The sequence below is a fragment of the Brienomyrus brachyistius genome, chromosome 2 (assembly GCF_023856365.1).
Source record: "Brienomyrus brachyistius isolate T26 chromosome 2, BBRACH_0.4, whole genome shotgun sequence".
NCBI lineage: Eukaryota > Metazoa > Chordata > Actinopteri > Osteoglossiformes > Mormyridae > Brienomyrus > Brienomyrus brachyistius.
In genome coordinates this window covers 24,966,506-24,978,330 of record NC_064534.1, presented here as the reverse complement: position 1 = coordinate 24,978,330, position 11,825 = coordinate 24,966,506, and the positions used below count along the sequence as shown (strand labels likewise).

General features: G+C 37.2%; 1 long non-coding RNA gene across 1 annotated transcript; it reads right to left on the bottom strand.

Annotated features, from left to right (window-relative positions):
* Positions 1–10,094: 10,094 nt before the first annotated feature.
* LOC125727026 (uncharacterized) lies at positions 10,095–11,581 on the bottom strand. The gene is made up of 3 exons (XR_007388516.1): positions 11,464–11,581; positions 10,603–10,652; positions 10,095–10,520 (listed from the first exon to the last, which is right to left on the bottom strand). It is a non-coding gene; the product is annotated as an uncharacterized LOC125727026 (long non-coding RNA).
* Between the last annotated feature and the right edge of the window lie 244 nt (positions 11,582–11,825).

The following is an 11,825-nucleotide window of genomic DNA, read 5'->3' as shown; positions in this document are numbered from 1 at the left end:
TTATTAAGGACAAATGAAATTTCTGGAAATCCATTCAATTAACATAATTTAGTGCAGAATTAGCACGCGATATAAGATTTTAGTTTATGTTCAAATAAAAAATATATATATATATATACAGTACATATATATATGTTCATTATTTCTTACTGATGTGATGATGAACTAGACTTATTGTGAATGCTTGTAAACTGTAGATCTCTTTCCGTTTAGTACATTACACAGGGAGTCCATTCACCTCCACCAAAAACACCCAATGTTTACTTATTCATGTATTTGTAATTATTTACAGTGGTAAATACAAACCTAGTGGGAGGATGTACTATATTCAGACAAGCTCTGGTTTCTGTAGAGTCCACACCAGCTCTAAAAATGTACTGGACCCCAATCCACACCATAGAATCTGCGTTTTCAGAAAGACCTTCGCCAGCAGTGTTGTTCTTCAGTAGCTTGTTAAGACATTTGTAGCCAAAGGTTGTGTCCCACATCTTGCCCTTGTTAAAAATCTTGTTAAAACCTGTATATTTTATGTCAACAGCTGTAAATCAGCCACAAGTGGGGCAGCACCTTGTGAAACGGTAATGCAGGAGCTAACCTGCCAAAGACAGGACTCACGAGAGCGACAGTGAGACGTGTTACTGTAGAAGCAAGAGCCATTCCATGTACAGTATCTTCAGAAAGTCTTCAGTGAATAACGGGAAAATCAGTCAGAGTGAGCCTTTCCTGACCTTCATTTGTATCCTTTAAAAAGGCATTAGAGACTTGAAATCATGATTGCTTTTCTGTATATTTTAGCCTACTCCAGAAATGTTGGCAGTGCATTATACTTTGACTGGAATTCAGAATGAAAAAGTTAAGCAGTTTTTTTAGTGCACATGTCGGGTGTAAAAGCAAGCTGAGGCACAAATCTGTATTGTGCTAAGAGGCATCTTGTCTATTTTAATCACAACTAGTCTTTTTTGGTATACCACATTTGAAGGTCATTTCTAATTATCAAACATAAGGTCGGCACTGTTTAGGTGATTTGTGTCACATCTGAAAGCAATGAATTTTGTGAAAAGAAATACTCTTAGCAGTCTATTTAGACTTTCCAGGCCATATAAATTGCTATTCCGTTGCATCATCACAGCCTCATGATTAACTATTGTGTTTTATAGCAGAGCTGGGGGCCTCCGAATGTTCAAATACAGAGTATATGAGCTGTGGTACTAATGACTAGACAGAGACCTAATGATATGAAATAGAGCCTGCAAAACAGCTGAGAGGGTGTAAACCAGCACATCTGTGCTTTTCATAGTTTTAGTGGACCACATTTTTACACAAGTGCAGTTCTTGCATAACAGTAGACCAAGTTAACAAGTTACTAATGAATAAATACAATTTTAGATGAAAGACTAGTGCAATTCACACTCTCCTCGCACCAACCCTCCATTAAAAAATAAATAAAATGGATTTTAGTTATATTTCTTAGATAAAAATTAGATGTATTATTGACTTGTTTCATATTTTACTTTCACCTTGTACTGTAGATGCATCCACGCATATCCATGTGCTAACTACTTATCCAGTATGGGTCGCGATGGCCCTGCAGCAGGCAACACTGGCTACATAAAAAGGGTACAACCTGGCAGGGTTTCTGTCCATTGCAGGGCAGACATACACAATCATACACAATGAGAAATCAAGTAACATCTTCAGATGGCAGGATGAAACCAAAGGTCCAAGAATAAACCCATGCAACATGTGGAGATCATGTAAAACCAAAACATGTGGACACAAATTAGGATTCAAATCCCCTGGACACTCTGGACATGTGAAGCAACAGCTCATCCCACGAGTCACCATATCACCATTAGCAAATGCTACTTCTGTTTTACCCTTCCTAAACCCATTGAAAACTGTCAGTATTTTGCACAATGCAAAATACTAATTATAACAGTAACATTTTCTTTACATAATAAATTACCCAGCTCAAATGGCTTAGCCAAAATCTTCTAATCGCCATACCTACAGAAAATGATGAAGGTGTCACTTTTTTTCTCACTTTTTTTCATTACAGAGAATTGATTTCTTTCACAGTAACAGTTATAACAGCTATGATCACAATAACAGCTTTGACTCAGAGTATAAGGTAAGCTGAAGACATTTATTGTTTTAAATATTACTATTTTTTGTATCCTGTACTTATGCAATCAATTTATAATGAACTGGAAAAAAAAGAAGTAGAGAAAATGGCAAGCCTGAGAATCATGGATGTTTTTGTTTGTACATTTCTAATTAAATTAATTTGTAAGTAAATTATTAGGGAGCAATTATTGACTCATTTTGGCATTGTATCAATGCAACCTTTGCCATTAATTTATTGTAAGCCAATCAAAGTAAACAGTCTCCTAGATCCTTACAGTGTAATTGGAATACATATAATCATTAACCTTGGCACAGACTGGGAAGTAAATGAATCAAATCAATACCGCTCTCCTCTGATCCATAATTATTTGAAAGAGATGAAAAATTAAACAGGCACTGCCTATGAGGTTATCATGCCATGCAATTAGCTCGCCAGAGGGAGATTATGTTACCTAGATACCGATGGGGAAGTGCAATTTCTCTTTCAGCCGGAGTTTCATAATGAAGAGTGCAATTACCTAAATAGGTCAGCAGAAGACATGCAGCAGCACTCTCTTTACCTATAAGGGGCTCTTTTAAAGCATCCAGGAAAGCTGTTAAAAATGCCCCACCCCCTCAGCTTTGTTTCTTGACAGGAACTGCTAATTAAGCATCGCAGGCAGCTCGGGTTTTACTGTATAGAGCCTCTGACGAGATGTTCAACTGTCACATACTTCATTGAAAATACGCAAAAATTGTGCAGTATGCATTTGTTAAACAAAAAATCTGTTTAATTGAATGAACTGTGTAGCATGTGGGTTAGATAATTCTTTCATAAAAAGGAGGATGCTTTTTCCCCATTTGACAGAATTTTAGGGATTCATTACCTAATATTATTCTGAATGCAGTAATGGAGCAGATATTTGTTATTAAAAATACGAAACATATTCTTGAAACTACTGGAATCCAATAAAAAAGATCTTTTGGGGGATCCTGAAGTCAGGGGACTAACATCTCTACTCACCGGTTCCTAAGAGTATAAACTGGATTATTGCATGTATGTTGGGGGAGGGGCTATACAAAGCTAGCTTTGCACATACAAGTTACAAAATGCTGCTTTGCATGTTGCTCACTTCAGCTGCCTGTCTCACCCTGAAGATGCTAATGATATAATCCCGCCCCTCCCTGAAATCTATGTCCTGTGGATCAGTTCACATTCCAGATGAACAAGGTGTCTCTCACCCATCCACTGATGTTATATTATGCAGTAGAAACTGTGGCCGTAACTATTGTAATAGATGGCATGGTAATTCGGAAATACATAACGTCCATAGAGATGCTTGTTTACCTGCATGACTCTGTGTGTTAAGCAAGCAAATGGCAGCAAAGTACTAAAAGTGTATCTGACAGTAAGTTTCCTGCTAGCATCTTGGTCATATTATTAACTGGCAATGCTTAGTTCAGTGGAAAGCAATGGGCATCAGTCCACTGCTCAGGCTGGCCATTCTGGCAGGGTATACTGGACCGCAACATACGTGATTATTAGTGCTTTTTCAGCTTAGTAGTGGCTGAGAGACAAGTGCATAAGTTGAAGGGGTGCACACCTTCTGCTGCCTATTGCCAACAGGTTTCAGAGGTTACTGGAAATACCTTACATTCCATGCAAGGTATCCATTGTTGATTAAATTGTTGATGGAATATCCTGCGACTATAACTAAAAGGATGGCTGGATGGATTGCAAATGAGGTTGTAGGGAAGCTTCAAAAGTAGGAATATAAACAGTATATAAAAAAATGACAGACTACAAAAACATTATATCAACAGTATTGAAACAGCCAACCGACACGACAAAAATAAAATACTGAGTCTCACTTCACCAGATTAGGGGTGTGTGTTTTTTTCCTTTGAAAGGTTCAACATATATCCAAGCTGTATCTAAATCAGTTTGTTGTAGACAAAATATAACAACAGCAGCAAGGATTTTAAAATACAAGCATCACGGATGATTAGCATAAATCTGTGAAGTCCAGCACACTCTTTTATGATCAACTGTCATGATGTTGCTGACAGATTCCATACATTGCAATTATTTATTTAGGTTGCTGTTCCTTTGCAAATAAATATAAAACCCCCTGGTTTAAATATTTTGATTTAATTAAAAAATTTCATGTATTTGTCAAGTGAATTATTTTAGCTTTTTAAAACTGGCCTTAAAATTTTTATAAACAAACACTAATATGATAACTAAAAGTTAAGCAAAGTTTATTGGCACTTATTCCGTTCAGTTACTAGAGCCACAAATATTCCCAGCATAACATGGCTCTGGTACCTTGCTTTAATACCTCTTCCCACTCACATGCTGTTTCTCGCTCATTCTCTCATTTTCTGCCTCACATGAGCACAAACACTTCCGAGCTCCCTCTCACTGAAGCTGTAGCAAGAGAAGGGCGTAGCGCTTCAGGATTTTCTCACTTCACTGCAAGACTCCGGCTGCGTGTTCTGAACTTGCTTTTTTACTGAGGCAGACAAAATGTCTGCTGACTGCTAGTATAGCAGGACAAGAGGCTGCCATCAGCTGGGGAACGTAGAGATGCCTGAAAAGTAGGTCATCTGCTCTTAGGATCTCAAAGCGATTTTTCTTTTCTTTCTTTTCCTGACACTTTACTCTGAAGTCGGGTTGTTTATTTATCCATAGTGCTTCTAAGCAATTCCACTTAACATATCTTCACACATTTCTGATTAATTTTTCACAATAATGAGATAATAGAATTTGAAATATTTGAAAGGAAACATGTGAAATATGTTCACATTTATGACAGAGTTATTCGTGTCATTTGACTTATATATAATCTCCTATAGGCAGTCAAAGATAAAAAAAAAAGAAAATTCTTAATTGAAAAATCTTATTTGGTTTTATGAAAAGGCATGATTGCTAAACATGGGGTCAGATTAAGGTTTTCTGTTATTAAGCCACTCTGTGGAAGTCTAACCTTTCCTGACAAAAATCCTACTGAGAATATGCAGAAAGTCTTCAAGACCCCTGTCCGTGAGGGATATGCAAGTCTTAGTGCATGCATATTCTATACCAACTTCCCTATGTAGAGTTGAAGGGGTCTGTTATCTATGGGTGCAAGGCAGGGAATAACACAAAATGGGGTGCCAGTCCAATGCAGGGCACACACACCATTCACACCTATAGAAAATTTGTATAGGAAATTAGCATGTTTTTGGACTGTGGGGGAAACCCAGTGATGACCCGAGGAGAACATGCAAAATCAACACGCATGGGGTGTTAACCCATGTGCCACCAGGGCCCCCAAAATGGAACAATATTAATAAATAATTTGTTCATATTAAGCAATTAAATAAAACACAATTATTATTATTACACACAATGTTTAAAAATAATGATTTTGAATGACAAAAAAGGAACTCTTCCAAAGGATCATTTTTTCATGACGGTGCTGTTTATTATTGTTTTTTTCTATTATAATGTAAGACTTGGGTGGCATGGTGGTGCAGTGGTTAGCAGTGTAGCCTCACACCTCTGGGACCCAGGTTCGAGTCTCCGCCTGGGTCACATGTGTGTGGAGTTTGCATGTTCTCCCCATGTCGTCGTGGGGTTTCCTCCGGGTACTCCGGTTTCCCCCCACAGTCCAAAAACATGCTGAGGCTAATTGGAGTTGCTAAATTGCCCATAGGTGTGCATGTGTGAGTGAATGGTGTGTGAGTGTGCCCTGCGATGGGCTGGCCCCCCCATCCTGGGTTGTTCCCTGCCTCGTGCCCATTGCTTCCAGGATAGGCTCCTGTATAGGCTCCCCACGACCCAGTAGGATAAACAGTTTGGAAAAATGGATGGATGGACTTATTATAGTTGGGCTGGTAAATAGATTCACGTGAAATGAAAATGGGAATACGAAGGTTTTACAAAAAGCGGAGAGGGAAGAGCAAGTTTTTGAATTTCAAGTGCATGTTTTACGTGTTTTTAATGTGCCATTTTACAATTATCAATTGAAATACTATACTAATTAAAATAAGGAATTATGTTTGTACTAACTTAAGAGACATTTTGTACCATGGAAGGAAATTCCAAAAAAATCCAATAATGACTAAAGGAAATTTGACTTATCCAAAGAACATATTGTACAATTAACTACCTCTCTAATCAACTTCATTTAAGTACTGTAGTTAATTTTAATAGGAATTCGATATTTATCCAAAGACGTGTGATGTGCAGCGGATTAGCAACACTACACCAAATAACCAGAGGTTTTTGAATTTATATTAGATATAATGCAGTTTGCTTGTATTGTCTGAGCAAATACATGAATAGACTATAAATAAAAAAGTGTAAATGCCAGAAATGGTGTTTCTTTACATTTTCCTGGAAATACAGTACAATGCAATGGTAAATACGAAATTAATGCTGCTTGTATTTTTGGAAAGACCCATTAATATATATTTTTTACAAAACAGGAGCATGCCATCTCCTAAAAGCAGGACAGTATTTGAAGAACTGATGCTTGGTTAAGTAACGGTCAGAAAACAGTTTAGCACTGAAAGTCCAGAAAGGTGATCCACTACGACAGTTTATTTCTCTTTCATATTTGTCTCAAGGCGACAGAATTGTCTCCAACTCTTCAGAGTGCTCAAATGCCCACTAACGTTGTCTCTTCCAAACCCCTTGTGCATAATAGTAGCTCGCCTGGGTATCTTAACCTGTGGATTAAAGGAAAGACTGCCCCCTATTGAAAAATATCATTGTTGCCAAAAGCACTTTTTTATCTCTGGGGCCCCGACTCCCTTGCATTTACTGACCCTGTGTTGCACTGAAGAGTACATGAGACGTGACCAGGTTGGTCTCTGAGGTAGCATTGCTGTAGGCAGGTTTTCGGAGAGAGCTTATTATCACAGATCAGAAACTCCATCACAGAAGAGGATGAACTTGAAAAAGACAAAACACACTGACTGTCAACAAATTTAAAGGATCTTTACAGCATTTCTAGTTAAGCACGGAGCCTGCTTTGTCAATGTTCGATGTTATATCACGCAGCTTCAGACATGTTTGTTTCATATATTGCCCAGAGATTTTTCCCTCAGAAATGAAATAACTATTGATTTTAATATGTTTGTTTGTTTGTTTGTTTGTTTAACTGAAGGAAGGAGACGGCAGACAGGTGAACCCTGCTCTTACTTTCCCTGGTTATTTTTCTGAAGGATACTTTTTTGATGGGTGGGTAGCCATAAATGCTGTTTTTAGTGCAAGGTATCAATAAAAAAATAACAAGTGTATCTTGTCTGTTCTGCTATGTGTTGAAATTTCCATGAAGAAATTAGATGAAAAGGTGAGCTTTGAAGCTGCTCCAATGTAGATGTTTTCTTCCAGCGATAGCAAGGTGATGTTTTTTGAAGCTGTCAAGTTTGCACACTAACCGCCTTATTTTTGGCGGCTCTTACTTTGATAAACATTTACAGCGGCTGGTGGTTTGCAATGATATATCATTATAAGGTGTGTTAGTGTGGTGGCAAATGTAAACTTGGCTGGGTATCTGTACAGCTGACTTCTGTGCCTGTTAGCTCAGCGATTTCTAAGTGGTCAGGCTGTCTTGCCACAATCGCACTCTGGCGCCACAATCGTGTAGCCTGACTGAACTCTTTACTTTATAATGAATACATACTAAAATATACTTGACCGCTTATGCCTGAGTCCTGCCGAGACCTGAAAGTGGACCATTCTGTGAAATGGCCCACAGATCACTCGCCCCTGTGCGGGCAGACTATGTGGGGCAAAAATGACCAAATGTCAAGCTCTGTTTCTTATTTTTTTATGCTTGATTATTCAATGAGAGAAATAAATACATTTTTGACAAATAAGACCAGCTATTTTAAAGCACACAGGTTTTCATCATGCTACAGTCTTGTATTAGCAGTTTGACTATGTAGGTTTGTTACCATCGGTTTCGCGCCAAATAGTTATTTTTAGCATGTTAGTAGACTTATATTTAACTGTTATTCATTTTCTTTATTTATTTGCTTGTTTCTATCTATCTATCTATCTATCTATCTATCTATCTATCTATCTATCTATCTATCTATCTATCTATGTTTGCTTCAAATTCCTCATTTAGACGACTGACGACATCTAACGACACACTTCAAAGTATACACTGATAAGAAAAAGAGATCGCTGATTCTTTGACTTCATCCTATATGTAAATAACTGCACTGTAGACCATATGCTGTCGACGCCACACTGAGAGAAAACTACAAAATGATTGTAATTACTTTCAATAAATAAAGCGAATTACACATATCTACAAGTCAAGTGCTCTAGTAAATCTAATTTTTTACTAATTTGTCATTTCCGAAGCAATCAAATCAGGCAGCGGGAAGTCCTGGAGAGGCATATATTAGATGTAGCGAAGCTGATTGTCAGCTGATGACAGTCAATATCATATCTAGGAGAGCATTTAGCTTGTTGTTCATTTCCAAACGCAGGTGGCAATTTCATTCTATTTGCATAACATTTTTTGCAAACACAAGCTCAGTCATAGAAAGGAGTTTTATGCAAAGTTCCTGGGCCAAAATATGCTCTTTATCTTTGCTACCTCTGGCAGTAAAGCACAATCAAATAATATAACACACAAAGCCTTTATCTTTGTGCAATATTAACTAATCTTCATTTTAATCTTATGCTGATAATAAGCAATTTTGAATGTTTATGCAACATGCGCATATTAAGTGCAGTTAAAAAAAATGTAGGTAATGAAATATATTCAGATTCGTATTTACAAATAGAAGACAAATGTACTTCATTCAAGCTGATCAGGAGATTGACTCATTATTTTATCTTATATTTCTGTGCAAGAAATTAATAAAAAGAGCAGTTATTTCATAAAAAATGATAATTATTTAAAAAGGTGGTTCTAGTCACGGTGCTTCTGGCTAGACTACTGAAACTCCCCACTAAAGCCCAAAACATGCTTGTTTCAGAAATGTAGACGCGAGCTTCGGGTTGCGTGAATCAGAGAAAACAACTAGAAAACATTCGAAAGGCAGCTCTTTTTTTCACAAATTCTGCAAAATTGCACCCATGCAGCAATGTTGAAAAGAGGAGAGCGACCAAATAAACACTGAGGCAACCAGACTGGGTTATTTTGGATATTTATAGCTAAGCCTGGCAGCACTTGAAGGCAGGCCTGAATTCTTAATTGAATGTTTCTATTGTAAGAGCTGCAGTAAATGCTCTGTTCCTCCAGAATCAAACTTTTCTTCTTTAATTCCTAAAACGTAAGGGTTAGCCTTTCACAAAATAAAGTCATGTTAAAACCATTATCTTACCAGAAATATAGAGATATCTATGCATTCTCCAAAATTTTATGAGGGTATTGCATACTAAAACATGCATGTTACATATAACAACAGATAAAAACATGTTTATCAATATCAGAATCAGACTTACAGTATGCCGTACATAGATCTGCAAGGGCTCATATATAAAAGATCTCAGAACATGTTAAAAGTTCATTAAACAGTGCCATCATATTCAGATTGCTCAAAATAAACCACTTTTTTTTTTATCATTAAGACTGTTTAAACTAGTTTGAACCACATTACATTTAGATTAAATATAAACCACCTCCAATCATACATTATTATTCCACACATTATGCTATAAATTAAATAAAAATATAATTATATGAAGCCAATACCCAACATCTTCTACTGAATAAGTGGTAGGAATATAGATGGATGGATAAATGATGAACCTGAAATTCTACTATGGCAGTAAACACAAAACTAACAAAAATAAAATAAAAATCTCATAGTATAACACAAAGTATGTAAAAAAGTTTTTGAATGTCTTTTCATTAAAATTGGATTCTGTCTCAACTCTTGTGGAAATGGATTTTATTACAGAAAGGGCAGAATAATCGCTCATTTGCCTTGCAGTATCATTTAAAGTTTTGCTGTTGCTCAATGCTGTTCAGGCTAAGGGACTCACCATTTTCCCCAAAGTACTAAATCCTTAAGAGAATAAGGAGTCTTTATTGCTGTGAAGAAATCTTGTGTATAGAGAATTCCAGTTATAGTTACTTTCTGTCTAGCAACAATACATTCTTTCTCTAGTCTAGCAGCAAAACTTTTTGTTTTGAATTCTTCTCCCAACTTCTCGAAGTAGTAGTTCCTATAGGCATAGTTGTTTCAATTAAAGTGACTGTTCTTGGTGAAATTTCTCTCTAACCTTAGCTAAGCTATAAACCCACAAGGGAAGTGCTTGATGAGTAATTCAAAATTATCTGCTAAATATGCGACCTATTGATATATTCTTTAATTATTTATCACAATAAATATAAGCCTTTGTCTGAAGCATCCGGACGTATTGCACCATCCTCATTGGCTGAACAATGTCTCTGAAAACAAGAACAATAAATAAGGTATATGAATGTGCATTTCTGCTTTGTATATTTATAGTTATATGGCAGCAGTACCTACCTGTGTTTGTGAAAATGGATGAATGGATGGATGGATAGATGGATGGATGGCTGGATGGACAAAAAATGTTACTTTGTCATATTTTTTCATTTTGCATTATTCTAACTAGGTAGCATTAGTCAGTGAGTTAGAATGTATATTCACTGTCAGTTGTTACAGTTTACAAAAGCAGTTATCTTCAGCCAGTATGCTGAGCTTGAATGTTAAGTTGAATTAAGTCGAAATGGTCAAATCATATGAAAGTTGTTGGTGAGAGTTAATAATGTTTAAGGTCATTTACGGGGCACACTTATGTAAATTCTAAGGAAAAAAGCACTTTAGTGACCCTTATCTACTCCTGAGTATCTTGGTGACAACATCTTCTTCTATATCTACAGACTTTGGGCTCCACTGGCCTGGGCAGACAGCACAGAGGCACTGGATAAGAAAGGTTAAAGCAGACTCTATTGTCTGAGGAGGCTCAGGTCTTTTGATGTGTGTAGTGAGAACGTGAGGATGTTTTACCAGTCCATAGGGGTCAGTGTGCTGTTCTGTGCAGTAGCCTGCTAAGGAAGCAGCATCCTTTGAGGCACTGCCAAATGCCTAAACAAACTCAGACAGGCCAGCTCCTTCACAGGACTGACTACCGGTGGCAGATGAGGAGAAGAGGATGGTGGCAAAATTGGATAACAGTATGCTAATATTCTGCTTTCACTTTATTAAGGTTGTGCATCGTGTACTTTTTAAATTTGATAACACTGTATTTTTTGCACTTCCTCTTTTGTATTACATGTGTGTTTATGTACCATGCTGCTATATGGACAATAATTTACCTTTGGGTTCAATAACATTTACCAATCATCTTATCCTACCTTACCTTACCTTCACTCAGAGTGGGCTTCCTTGCCATCTGAAAAGAGCGATGCAATCTTCCCTCAGTACCATGGCCTTGGATTTGGAGGTGCTGATTCTCATCCTTGCTGAGTCTCTCAAGTGCAAGCTGAAGGTCTAGATCAGATGAGACATAAAGGAAACCTAAATCATCTGCAAATAGCAAGGATGTCAATTCGAGGCCCCCACACCGGAAGCCATTCTAGCCATGGCTGTGCCTTGATATCTTGCTAATGAAAATCATAAACAGGTGTTGAAACAAGACGCAGCCTTGCCAGAGGCCAATGCTCACTCTAAATGGCTTCATTTCTGTGCCAAGTATGCAGACATGACTTTTACTGCCTCTCCGGTAA